Here is a 12,524-nt window from a genome sequence, read left to right as displayed (position 1 = left end):
GGACCTTATGGTTTATCTATTCTTCCTATAATACTTTGCATCTGCTAATCCAAAGCTCCCAATCCATCCATCCCCAACTCCTCCTTGAGCCTACAAATATTTTGATGTGTGGTGGGCTGCCAGCCGGGAAATTTCTCTGCCTGGAAATTATATAGTTGTGACAAGAATTAAGGAGAAAGCTTCTAAGCCACCTAGAAGTAGGGTGAATGGAGCTGGGGCTCTTATCTTAGGAAATAGTTCCTGCTCCTGCTCACTGTGGCCAAATCTTTGTGATTGATTTGTGTGACCATCTATCGCAGGGAAGAAAATGCTTCAGCTCTCTTAGTCCCCATCAATGATTTCTTGGGTGATCACAGTAAAACCACAGGCTCTGAAAACTCAGGCTATAATGATATTCTGGAACATATGGGTTACCAGACTTAGCAGAAGAACCATATTGCTCAATCTCTACTGATGCAAAATTCCCTAAGATGCATTAACCTGCTTTTCTTCCAAGAGAAGGTCAGTATGCTGAACATGATTGATAGTCTCTCTACAAAGAAACCATTCTACTCTTTCCTGCTTCAGCTGTGATCTTAGACAGTGTAAGATGATAAATGGGGTGTTATGGGCCACTGCATACCATGAAATGGTAAAATAATGATGGATCTCCTATCTTGAGCATCTATTATGTTCCAGAGAACTTATATACATTATCTCATAATTCTTACAAATCCTTACATCTGTGAGATGGTTAATTTTGCCACCCCCATTTTACAGAAAAGAAAAAGAGGCACATTTCAAGGTCATTTTTCTATCAAAAGACAGAGCTAGTTTTCAAGTTCATGCCACTCTCCATATGTGAAAAAATAACTACTATCTCTTCTTCCTAAGACGTCTATGCTATGCTGCTGTGCTTAGTCCCTGTTATGTCAGACTCTTTGAGACCCCATGGAGTGTAGCCCACCAGGCTCCACTGTCCACGGGGATTCTCCAGGCAAGAATACTGGAGTGGGTTGCCATGACTCCTCCAGGGTATCTATCCAACCCAGGGATCGAACTCAGGTCTCCTGCATTGCAGGTGGATTCTTTACTGTCTGAGCCACCAGGGAAGCCCTTGTCTATGTACTTTAAGATGTTTATGATAGGCAAAATGATGCTGCCCTCTCAGTTCCCTACCCCCAGCCAAAAGTGTCCACATCCCAATCTCCAGAACCTGAGAATATATTCCCTTACAAGGCAAAATAAATTTTGCAGATGTGGTCAAGGAAAGAATCTTGGAATGGGGAAATTATTTTTGGGGTTATCCAGATATGCCTAATGTAATCACAAGGGTCCTTATAGGAGGGAGGCAGGGAAGGTCAGTCAGAGAAGATATGACTATGCAAGCAGAGGTTGGAGAGATAAGACCATGAGCCAAGGAACAAGGGCAGCCTCTAGAGGCTGGGAAAGTCAAGGAATGGATTCTGCCCTAGAGCCTCCAGAAGAGACACAGTCCTGCTGACACCTTGATCTCAGCCCTGTAGGCTCACTTTTAGCTTCTGACTTCTAGAACTGTAGAATAATAAATGTGTGTGGCTTTAAGCTCTCAGGTTTCTGGTATTTGTTATAGCCTCCATAGGAAACCAACGTAAAGTCCCACTGTATTTTAACTGTACTCTCTGATATCACTATTCACCTCATAATATACATAATATTCACATATATACATATATTACAAGGTAAATAGTAGTATCAGAGAGTAAAGTATACAAAAATATGTATATATTACCAGGTAATTCTTGTTTGGGAAAGCCCATGGACAGAGGAGCCTGGCAGGCTACAGTCCATGGAACTGCAAAAGAGTTGGACACGACTTAGCGACTAAACCACCATACCAAAATAATTCCTCTATACTAATAGATCTTAACTTCTTCCAGTGCTTATAGTATACTAGCACTATAATAGGCACTTTACAAATAGTCATTTAATTTTTCTAACAACACGCTGTAGTGATAGATTTGTGTACAAAATGTTTGCAGAGTTGTTTCTAGAAACTGGTTGTTCAACAAGAGACTATATTTCCTATAATATTTCATTCATCTTAGTATGGCCACGATAGATTTTGCTAGTGAAATCTGAGCAGAGGTAATGTGGTTAGGATTAAAATTCAACATTCAAAAAACAAAAATCATGGCATCCGGTCCCATCACTTCATGGCAAATAGATGGGGAAACAGTGGAAACAGTGAGAGACTTTATTTTCTTGGGCTCCAAAATCACTGTGGATGGTGACTGCAGCCATAAAATTAAAAGACACTTGCTCCTTGGAAGAAAAGCTATGACCAAGCTAGACAGCATATTAAAAAGCAGAGATATCACTTTGCCAAAAAAGGTCCGTCTAGTCAAAGCTATGGTTTTTCCAGTTGTCATGTATGGTGTGACAGTTGGATCATAAAGAAAGCTGAATGCCCGTAGAATTGCAATTCTTTTGAACTGTGGTGTTAGAGAAGACTCTTGAACTGCAAGATCAAATCAGTCAATCCTAAAGGAAAATCAGTCTGAATATTCATTGGAAGGACTGACACTGAAGCTGAAACTCCAATACTTTGGCCTCTTAATGTGAAGAGCCAAAAGAAAAGCCATTGGAAAAGACCCTGATGCTGGGAAAGATAGAAGGCAGGAGAAGGGGACGACAGAGGATGAGATGGTTGGATGGCATCACCAACTTAATGGACATGAGTTTGAGCAAACTCTGGGAGTTGGTGATGGACAGGGAGGCCTGGCATGCTGCAGTCCATGGCTTTGCAAAGAGTTGGGCACGACTGAGCAACTGAACTGAACTGAATGTGGTTAGCAAGTCTGTATGCTTACTTCACTCTTCCTTTCTCTGCTACACATACCTGGAAAATTGTATTAATAGAAGCAGCTTCGGTCCCTTTTCACTACTAAAATCTTTTAAGAGGAAGAAATAAATATCTAGCATTTAATCCATCAAGGCCTGGGAATTTATATTTTATATTGGTTAGTGTTACTTTAACCATACTGCATCACTATGAAGTATACATTATTAACCTCATGTTTAATGGTAATGGAATTAGGGCTCAGAATGATGAAATAACTTGACTAAGGTAAGAAATTTGAAAGTAGAAGAGACAGAGTTCTGACTCCAAAACTTTGTAGTTCTACAATGTTATAAAGTATCTTAAAACTGTTGTTCAATTGTTTGTTGAACAGATCTATTTAAAATTTAAAAAAAAAAAGTCTCTGGGTCATATTTTAGGTTTATAGGCATTTTAGAGATTAGTGTGTTAGTCCCTCAGTCCTGTGCGACTCTTTGCAACCCCATGGACTATAGGCTCCTCTGACCATGTAGTTCTCCAGGCAAGAATACTGGAGTGGGTTGCCACTCCCTTCTCCAGGGGATCTTCCTGACCCAGGGACTGAACCTGGATCTCTCACATTGCAGGCAGGTTCTTTATCGGCTGAGTCACCAGGGAAGCCCCTTTAGAGATTATCTTCCCTAAATTTCTTAATAGTCCTTCAAACATGAGAAAAGGGGGGCCTAAAGATACAAGTAACTGGCTCACATGAGGGACCAGAACCCAAGTCTTCTTTTCTTCATCCAAATGGTCCTATACATCAACTTGCTTTTTAGTCAAAAATGGTTTTCAAACATTTTAATATAATATCATCCATGACCACTGAAGGTAGAGTGTCCTCCTTAGAATTAAAAAAAATAATAATTAGCTGTTAAAAATACCTCTGAAGCTACAAATGATATATTTTTCCTTAGACTATGTATATGTGTGTGTTCATATTTATACCTTGTTTAAATATATCTATATAGATAGATAAACACACACCGTATTGTAATTTTAGTTTCTTATTCTACTGAGACTAAGTTATCCTCACATTATAAAAATAAAAGTGGCAGAGCACTGAACAGATGGAGAGTTAAAAGAATGAGTTGAGGATTCCACATCTTGGCAGTCTGAAAATATGTTCTACTATAGTAAACATATTTTTAGCAAACAAATAATGGCAACTCACATGTTGATCTCTCACTAGAACTCTCTAGTTTGGCTTATTTTGTTCTCTAAGTATAGCTGAACTTCTTTGCAAGAAGTGATGACTTCTACCACTTTTCAAGCCTGAAGACGAATTTAAGGATGCCAGAGAACAAGTTAAAATTGTAAAACTACAATTACGATTTTGCACTGGGTAAAATTTTTCTTTCAAGATCAGAACATGGGTATGGGATGAATCATTTTGATTTTTACTATTGAAGTGGTTTCAAGTTGGACATGGAAGTTCTACTGCGGAATGATTTCTCCAAAAAGCTGTAATTTCTTTAATAATGATAGCTCTAGTGAAGGAAGGTCTGAACATCTGAATATACAACATGTCGTGAGATAATGACAGACCCACTGTATTTGTGATTCTACATGTTAAATTTTAATTTCAACTCAGTATCTTAGTATCAAGGAATCTAGGGGCTGGAATGGAACTTGAGGGTATAGAACAAAGGGTCTTCCCAATTTCTATTACCTTAAAGCTATAGCTGTGTACTAAATATACTATTCATTTCTTAGTTTTTCTGTAAATTTTCAAACTAAAAATCAATTTTTAAAAATTATTAGCTTTCTTGAGGTGCAACCTACATAAAATTCACTTATACAAATTTAATAATTTTGAGTGAATTTACTGAATTGCACCCATAACCACAGTGAAAATTTAGAACATTTCCATAACCTTTAACAGATACATCCTACCCACTTTCACTCCTGGCTCTCACTTCAGCCCTAAACAAACACCAGTCTACTTTCTGTCTCATAGATTTGCCTTTTCAGGATATGATATATAAATGGAACTCCACAATATATGGTCTTCCATGTCTGGCTTCTTGTGTTCCCTCGGAAGTCAGTCTGTCCAACTAAAAGTTGGGCTCAGATCACTTCTGGGACTCCCCAAGGGAGCCAGTGGGGCAAAGCACAGGATGGACTTCAGCACACCTTGATTCTGTGATCAGCTCACCCCACAGCCTCAGATCCTTCTGAGCAGCACAGAGAAAGAAACAACAGATCTTGACACTCCCATGTTCTTTTAAGGAAGCCTTGTGGTGACTTTGACTTCTTTTACAAAGTTAAATTCAACCATCTTCTCAGAGCTCCATCAGGGTCGTGGCCTTTGCAGAGGGGCTGATCCCAGTGTTTCACTGCACTGTGCCGTCGTTAAGAGACTGGCTGAATGGATGACGGGCAGGGACTTAATGCAAGTTTATGACCTGCACTTACTGGAAACTCTCCCTTCAGGAGGAATAACTGCAGTTCCAGATAGGGGAATGGAGTTCAATGAGTTATCCAAATCTGCTGGCATCTGTTAGGCATACCTGGAGCTGGTCAGTATAGCTGAGGAATCCATGGCCATCCAAAGTTATCACAGACTGGTTAATACTCCATCTGGAGTGACTGAACACAAATTGTTCCTGTAAGAAGCTGGGGGACACTGGCTGCTCAGGATCATGTAACTACTTAGCATGCCAGAATCTCCTTCCTTATCAGAATTAACCAAATAAATTGCTTTACCAACTTAGAATGGCCAGTACACTGTATGTATCTTTTCTGTCTAGACTGGCCAAGGATCCCCCAGTTGAGTCAAGTTATACCACTAGAAGGGTACCACTTCTAGGGGTTCCCTTCCTCAATTCCCTTAAGTTTAAGCTTTGCAACCATGCAGCCCCTAGAACTCAAAGATTGGTTTTTCAGAAGCTGTCCTAAAAGTCATGAGAATTACATTATCACAGTCTAATTTTGTATTGCTTTGTCCCTACCTTAATCAAGGATGAAACTCAAATTTCTTGATAAATATATTTCTTCTGTCTGTTCATGAATTTCACCTCTAGCAGCACAATACAAATATCCCCTAGCTATCCCTCAAACCATAGCTTCAATTCTGAAGACCAACAAAACGGTGGTCCTATTTCCTTATTCATAACTGTGCTCTTCAAGGGGCTTGGAATGGCTTTGAATACTTTTTTTAAACAGTAAATACTCTGGGCCCACAGAACACTCAGCTGAGCACATCAAGGATGTTCTAAGAGGCAAGGAGCAGGGACAAGCAGCATAATGTTTTTAAGATTCATCCATGTTATAAAAAGTATCATTATATTTTCATTGTATGTATGTACCACAGTTTGATCACAGGAAAAGCAAGGGAATTTCAGAATTCCTTCTGCTTCACTGACCACACTAAAGCCTTTTACTGTGTTAGTTGTGCTCACAACAAATTATGGAAAATTCTCAAAGAGATGGAAATACTAGACCACCTTACCTGCCACCTGAGAAACCTGTATGCATGTCAAGAAGCAACAGTTACAACCAGACATGAAACAACAGACTGGTTCAAAATTGAGAAAGGAGTATGTCAAGGTTGTATACTGTCACCTGGATTATTTAACTTATATGCATAGTACATCATGTGAAATGCTTGGCTGGATGAAGCACAAGCTGGAGTCAAGATTGCCAGGAGAAACAAATATCAATTATCTCAGACATACAGATGACATCACTCTAATGGCAGAAAATTAAGAGGAACTAAAAAGCCTCTTGATGAAGGCGAAAGAAGAGAGTGAAAGAGCTGGCTTAAAACTCAACATTCAAAAACCTAAGATTACGGAATCTAGTCCCATCACTTCGTGGCAAATACATGGGGAAACAATGGAAACAGTGAGAGACTATTTTCTTGGGCTTGAGAATCACTATGGATGGTGACTGCAGCCATGAAATTAAAAGACACTTGCTGTTTGAAGAAAAGCTTTGACAAACCTAGACAGTGTATTAAAAAGCAGTGACATTAGTTTGCTGACAAAGGTCCATCTAGTCAAAGATATGGTTTTTCCAGTAGTCATGTATGGATATGAGAGTTGGACCATAAAGAAGACTGAGTGCCAAAGAAATGATGCTTTCAAACTGTGGTGTTGGAGAAGACTCTTGAGAGTCCCTTGGACAGCAGGGAGATCAAACCAGTCAATCCTAAAGGAAATCAACCCTGAATATTCATTGGAAGGATTGATGCTGAAGCTCCAATACTTGGGCCACCTGATGCAAAGAGCCGACTCATTGGAAAAGACCCTGATGCTGGGCAAGATAGAAGGCAGGAGACAAGGATGACAGAGGATGAGATGGTTGCATGGCATCACCAACTCAATGGACATGAGTGTGAGCAAGTTCTGGGAGATAGTGAAGGACAGGAAAGCCTCGCGTGCTGCAGTCCAGGGGTCACAAAGAGTCGAACACAACTGAGTGAACAACAATAGCAACAACAACCACAGTTTGATTATCCATTCACTAACAGGTATCTTGTTTATTTCTTGCTTCTTCGTTTTGGCTATTATAAAGCTTCTATGAATATTCATGAACAAGTGTATGTGTGTGTTTCATGTTTCTTGGATATTTACCTGAAAGTAGAATTGCTGGGTTATATGATTAATTTATGTTTAACGTTTTTAAAAACTGTTTTCTAGAGTAGCTGTACCATTTAAAAACCAGCAATGTATGCTAGTTTTTCCACATCTTCCCCAAAATTTGATATTATCACATTTTTATTTTTAGCAATTTTGATAGGAGTGTGTGATATCTCATTATGGCTTTATATTTCCTCATTGGCTAATGATGCTGAACATCTTTTCATGTGATTATCTGCCATCTGTATATCTTCTTTGATAAATATCTATTTGTATCTTTTGTTCATTTTCTAATTGGGACTTTTTACATGTGGAGTTTTTAGCATCCCTTACATATTATTCATAGGAATACTTTGTCCCATAGGGGGTTTACAAATACTTTCTTCCAGTCTGCATACTTATCTCTTCATCTTTTTAAAAGAGTTGTTCACAAAGCAAATGATTTTAATTTTCTTGGTGATGAAAATATTTGAATTGTTCCTTTATAGATGATGCATTTACTCTCAAGTCTAAGAATTGTTCACCTGGTCCTAGGTTCCAAAGATTTTCTATGTTTCTCTCTGAAAGTTCTATAGTTTTGCACTTTCCATTTGAGTCCATGATTCATTTTGCATTAATATGGTTTTATAAGGTGTGGGGTCTAGGCTCTTTTTTTGTCTATAGATGTCTGTTAATCAGCTCAGCTTGCCATAGCAAACTATCATAGGCTGGGAGGTTTCAGCAACAGAAATTTGTTTTCTCATAATTCTGAACTCTAGAAGCATGAGATCAGGGTTGGGTTCTTGGTGAAGGTGCCTCTCTCCCTGGCTTGCGGAGAGCTCCCTTCTTGCTGTGTGCTCACATAGAGAAGGGAGGGGCGAGAGAAAGGGAGAGAACGTAGATCTCTCTCTTCCTTTTTCTAATATGCATTAGGACTCTATCCTTAGAATCTCATTTAACCTTAAATACCTCCTCAAAGCCCTATCTTCCAAATATAGTCACCTTAGGGATTAGAGTTTCAACATATGAATTTGTGGGAGTATGGGGCAGACACCATTCATAACATCCTATCACTCCAGGACCATTTGTTAAAAAGGTTATTCTTAAATTGTTTGTGCCCCTTTGTCAAAAATCACTTGGGCATATGTTGCAGGTCACTTTCTGGGCTCTCTGTTCTACCCCCTTGATTTGTGTGCCTCTCTCTCTACCAATACCACACTGCCTTGATTACTGTAACTATTAAGCCTTAACATTGAAAAGTCTTTATTCACACTTCACTCTTCTTCTTGAAAATTATTTTGGCCTTTCTTGCACATTTTCTTTTTCACTTAAATTTTAGAATAAGCTTGTCTATGTCTACCAAACCGTGCTAGGATTTTAATAGAAACTGCATTAGGTCTATAGATCACTTGACTGTTATATGGTGACTCATATAGTCACTTGGCTAATATATACACAGGCCTAGAGAGGACATGCAATGCTGTGCAGAAGCAGTGCCAAAGGGGCAGGTAGCCTAGGACAAGTTAGTGTGCCTTTATCAGCAGCAATTCTGCTTTGGGCTGAAGGCAGTTGGAACTAACTGTATCATATCCTTGTTTCTTACTGTGAGTTCTTGCCAGAGTCCCAGACACAAAATTCACAGAGCATGAATCAGTCTTCCTTGTGACCCTGGGGCCTGGCAATTCTAAACTTTGGGACCAATCTAGCCTCAAGGACAATCTCCAAATACCATTGACCTTAAGCTGCCAAGTTTGATGAAAGCAACATACAGAACAAGCCTGGGCAAATGGATCCTCTTTCTTATTAGCTATGATTTAGACCCAGTGCCTCTGTGGAGCCCTATGGTCCCAATGAACTGAACTGGAAAAATATTCAGGACTCTTTGCCCCTTTAGCTTTAAGTCTAGGCTAGGGACTGCCTCAGAGACAGAGGAAGCCTCCCTTCCCCTGAACCCCTCTACTGGTGCCCTTGCAGTATCTACTTGACTTTCCCAGGACACAGATACCCCTTCCTTAGCCAAAAGAGAGAGTTCCAAAGCCAAATCCAGAAGGCAAAAAGGGAAAAACCACAGCAACACCATGGCATTTGAATTGCAGCATTGTTTTTTGGTTTATTTTTTAATCATTTTCCTTACTAGCCTGCAAGCTCAGCCCAAGCCCTGTAGCTGTGTTCCAGAGCCTTGATCCCAACCAGCATGGCATGGAGGTGGAGCTGGAGCTGGAGCCATAGGGGGAGGGTAGCCTCAGTCTCTCCCTAGAGGCTGCCTTTCCCCAAGCTCTTCCTAACTGCACAGCTGAATCTGTTTGCCTGTATTGGTGAAGAAATTGAGTTTCATAAATCATCATGCAGTTCACGTGGACGCTAACATCAGATAAACTGCCTGACAACCTAGCTGTAACAAATCATTGCTTGTTGCTATGCTGCTCCTCAGAGCTCGGAGAGAAAGATTTCATGGCGCAATAACAACCGGTTATGTGTCCCAGGGGCAGCCGAAGCCGTGGCTCAGCCTTTCAGTGCCTTTGCTCATGTTGCCGCCTTCTTTTTAGAAGAGACCCCTCTATCCATCACCAAATCCAGCTCAGCCGCCTTCTGTGGAGTCTCCGTGCTCCCCACCCCCAAGCCCCCACCCCTCAGCCGCTGCTCCTGCAGCAAAAGCATCATGAATCATCCACACCTCCCGTTGCCCTAACAGGCCTCTTCTCTTATTGTTCTTCTAGCATGATTGGTTTTGTTCCTTATTAGATGGTAAGCTGTGGGCAGTGGGGAGCCAGGGAATGTTTCTGAGCCAGGCAGAAACCTAACCAGATTTGTTTCCATCAGATGACTGATGGTAATGGAGCATGAGATAGTTGGGAGAAAAATCTGAGGCTGAGTCACTGGGGAGGTGGTTCTGACAATGTAAGGGATGATGGGGGTGGATTTGGTGTGGGGGTAGTCAGAATAGAGACTATTGACTTTAATTCCAACGTGTTGGTACGTTTTACCTGAAACATGCGATTTAGATCTCTCAGTCAGCAAAAGCAAGGAAGGGATTGCTGCTGATGGATTAAATGGGACCCGGCTCGTACTGCACCTCACCTGTAGCAGTTACTTCTCTTCCTCCCACCACAGCAGTCAGTGTTCTGGGCTCTCATCGTGGGGTAGGGGTTGGGGGCGGCGGGTGAACAGGGATGTAGAAGCAAACCAGGGCAGAGGATTCATCCGTTACAGGTGAAAAGGAATGACCTAAATGGAGGTGGATGGATGGATGGCCTTCCCGCTCCTGTACCTCAGTGGTGTAATATATCTACTCACCCAAGATTTGAATTTCAAACGTGGACAACAAGAGGCCGAATTTCTACACTAAAGAAGGTTGTTAAAATTCACAGAGCAGAGAAGCTCTTTAATAGACAAGATTCATGATGGTCTTTTCACAGGGAAGCAGAAGATTTATTACAAGCATGGGTTCTAATGTATGTTGTGCCTGATGCCCCCCTCCCTAGGACAGAGAGGAGGAGAGACACCAAGGGCATTCAGCCGGGTGCTCCCTATACGCACTTCCCGTGTCCTTTGTTCATGGCTGCTTGAAGCCAGGGAAGGTCAGAATCAAGTCATGCTGACCATCAGCAATTTGTTTATGCTCTCGGAATCTTTGCTTTTTTAATTTTACACCTGCAGTTTGGAAGTAATCATGTGTTTCTTGTCTACCCTACAAGGTTTTGCTCAGATTGAGGCAAGGGAAAGGGAGTTATGACCTGGTGTTAAAATCTACCCTAAGCCAATCCATTTACTACAGAGAGTTCCTTTAGAAACACTAACCTGAGTCTGTGGCTTAAGCTTTAAAACAGCCTTCTATTGCCCTTACAAAAGTCCACAATCTTCAGCATGGCTGCAGGTCCCAGGATGCTCTGGCCCTACTTGTCTGCCAGCCTCAACCTGTTCCATGTCCTTGGCACTCCAGTTGCACTCCTTTTCAGTTCCCTTAAAATACCATACTCTTCCTGAAGTTCCAGGTCTTTAAACATACTGTTCCCCTGCCTGGAAGATTCTTGCTCCTCATCTTCACTTGGTTAACTCTCATCCTCCTTCTAGGATTCAGATGAAAAGAACTTCAGTCATTTGGATCACAAATATTTATTTAGTACCTACTGTGTGTCAGGCACTGATTTTTTTTTTTTAATATTTATTTATTTGTCTGGGTCAGGTTTTAGTTGCAGCACATGGGCTTGTCTGCGGCATGTGGGATCCTAGTTCCCTGACCAGGAATTGAACCTGTGTCATCTGCATTGCAAGGTGGATTCTTAACCACTGGACCATAAGGGAAGTCCCAGGCACTGTTTTAGATGATGGGGACAGTAGTGAATAAAAGGCAGAGCCCTAGATCCTGTTTATCTTATATTCCAGCACTGGGGAGAAAGAGGAAACAAGTAAGCAATGAATGGACAAGATAATTTTGGTGATTGTTGGAAAAACAAAGATGGGGTAGGGAACTCGGGGCTCTCTGGAGAGTAGTGGTTGGGTGGGAGATCTCTACAGGTTGATTAGATCACCTCTTAGTTACTGGAGCTGTGACACTGATAAAAAGGATACACCAGAGACAGGCAGCACTACGTGCAAAGGTCCTGAGGCAGGACAAGCTTTGTAAAGCCGAGAGGAAAAAGACTTATTCCTAGGGCACAGTGATGGAGACAGACAGGTATACCACTGGTCAGAGAGGTAGTGGGGCAGATCACCTAGGGCATTATAAACCATGGGTAAGGGCCCCAGATTTTCAGTTTAAATGTAAGTCACTGGGACATTTTAATTTATGTTCACATTTTTAAAAGATTACTCTTGATGCTATGGAGAATGGGTAGCAGATATGACAGAGAGAAAGCATGGAAGGAAAACCTTTGGAGACTCCTGCAGAAGGCAAGGTGGATGTGGTGGTTCAAGAAAGGGTAATACTGGTGGAATTGAATAAAACTGGGGTTTATTTTACAATAAGAGCCTGTATATCTTGTTCATGGATTGGATATTGGGGGTGAAGAAAACAGGTGAGAATACAGAAAGTAAGGAGAAATACACCTGGGGAGAAATTTCAGTGTCTGCTATGCCAAGCTACCTTCTTATGGAAGACTTTGCTGATCTCCAGTTAGGGATCA

The 12,524-nt window shown here is 41.1% G+C and overlaps 1 pseudogene; it reads left to right on the top strand.

Annotated features, from left to right (window-relative positions):
* LOC133245207 (craniofacial development protein 2-like) overlaps positions 1-10,090 on the top strand; it is a 133,376-nt pseudogene extending 123,286 nt beyond the window's left edge.
* Positions 10,091-12,524: the final 2,434 nt, after the last annotated feature.

The sequence above is a fragment of the Bos javanicus genome, chromosome 3, assembly GCF_032452875.1.
Source record: "Bos javanicus breed banteng chromosome 3, ARS-OSU_banteng_1.0, whole genome shotgun sequence".
NCBI classification, from domain to species: Eukaryota; Metazoa; Chordata; class Mammalia; order Artiodactyla; family Bovidae; genus Bos; species Bos javanicus.
This window is presented reverse-complemented; position numbering and strand designations above follow the sequence as displayed.